Genomic DNA, 1,622 nt, shown 5'->3' with positions numbered 1-1,622 from the left:
CATGAAGCAACAAGAATGGAAACATTTACTTCTTTTTGTAACTTATCTATTAGCTTGTTTTTCAGGGACAAGACAACCAGAACCTTGAAAACAGGTCAGGTTAACATGTTACAAATGTTCTGCTTGTGGGATATCTTTAGCCAGTGGCTACTTTGCAGTCTTCATCACAACGATAACCATAGCACAACAACATAATTATATTTCATGAGTACAAGAATCTAAACAAAAAGGAAAGTAGTCATTTATTCTTAATATATCTAAATATTAATGTATGTGCTGGTGTGCTACATAAAATCATAATGAAATAAATGGAGGTTTGTAGATGGAGAAAAAATACAGCAGGAAAGTGATGTGGATAGTTTTTCAAGGTACTGCACTCTTTATCGGTTTCCTCTGTTTAATTCTTTGATAGTGAAATGGACACGGAACAGAATCTGAGAGAAAAATCTCCGTCTGTCTTCCGCAGAGAGAAAGTGTGTCCTTTGTCCAACCTCTGGGACTGGCTGACATTTCTGCTAACGCCCGTCACATGAAGGGTCAGACGCCTCTGACCGCAGAAAAGGCCAGATATCTCTCTGTGTTTTAAGGTGAAAGGTCAAAGAGCAAACTCTTCATGAAAATGTAATGTAATTTTTTTAGAATAATTAATACAAGTTGCCACTTTTTTTTTTCTTTTTTCTTTTTTAGCTGTGTTCTCATTTCATGTTTCAGAAGCTCCAACACAGATACTGAGTGGCTTTCCACAGCTGCCGGATGTGGAACGTGTTAAATTTGCATTAATCCCATCAGTTAGCAACACATGCTCTCCTTGTGCAATCTGAGAGAGTGAGCGCTGGTAGAGCTTACGGTCTCCCTCGGCCCTCTGATGCACTGCGCTCTCCCTCTGCGCTCAGCCCTTTGGGGGAAGACGTTAGCTGGATGCGAAGCAGGCAAGAAGGACGGCAGCACAGAGAGAGAGAGGAGGGGGAAAGAGTTTCAGCTGAGTGCAGCGATTTTCTCCCAACTCCCGGATGGCTCCCAGATGTTTTTTTTTTTTTTTTTTGGAAAGCCAGCACTTTCTTTGCATTTATTCTTCCAGGTTGTGTGTTGTTTCCATGTTTTCTTCTCCTCTGGGATTGAAACTTTGAAAAACGTGCTCCTTTCACTTTGTGTGATCATCCTTCATCAAATAAACCTGTTCCTAGAAACAGCTTTCCTGTTCTTTCTGAAGGAAAGCAGCCCCACTGCATGATGCTGCCACCACAGCGGTGGTGGTGGTGTGTTCAAGCACAAGAAACTGACACTAGTTTCTGTGCTGTAACTAATTCAAGCTCTTCATAGAACAGCTGGATTTATAGATTAAATTATGTCAGAGTAAAGCGAGTGAAATACATATTTGTGCCACGCTTTTTATTTTATTCATAAATCTGTCTTGTTCCCTTTCACTTCAAAGCTCGCTCTCTCTCTGTTGTGTTCATCTTTTACATAAATTCTCAAATCTGAGGTTGTCGCGCGACTAAATCTTAAAATGTTCACTTGTTCTGGCTTTTGCCACAGGCACTGAAATCGGTCAGTTTTGAACAATGTTGTATTTCACTTTACTTTCTATCTGCTCTCACGCAAATGTAGTCCCAAGTATAACA

At 40.4% G+C, this 1,622-nt stretch overlaps 1 long non-coding RNA gene across 1 annotated transcript; it reads left to right on the top strand.

Annotated features, from left to right (window-relative positions):
• Positions 1-269: 269 nt before the first annotated feature.
• On the top strand, positions 270-1,062 carry LOC106940485 (uncharacterized). Its single transcript, XR_001423109.1, has 2 exons — positions 270-587; positions 688-1,062. It is a non-coding gene; the product is annotated as an uncharacterized LOC106940485 (long non-coding RNA).
• The last annotated feature ends 560 nt before the right edge of the window (positions 1,063-1,622 follow it).

This window comes from Poecilia latipinna, unplaced genomic scaffold, assembly GCF_001443285.1.
Source record: "Poecilia latipinna isolate Pla-1442-1.1 unplaced genomic scaffold, P_latipinna-1.0 Scaffold3247, whole genome shotgun sequence".
NCBI lineage: Eukaryota > Metazoa > Chordata > Actinopteri > Cyprinodontiformes > Poeciliidae > Poecilia > Poecilia latipinna.
Note: the sequence above shows the minus strand (reverse complement) of the source record. Positions and strands in the feature narration are given on the sequence as shown.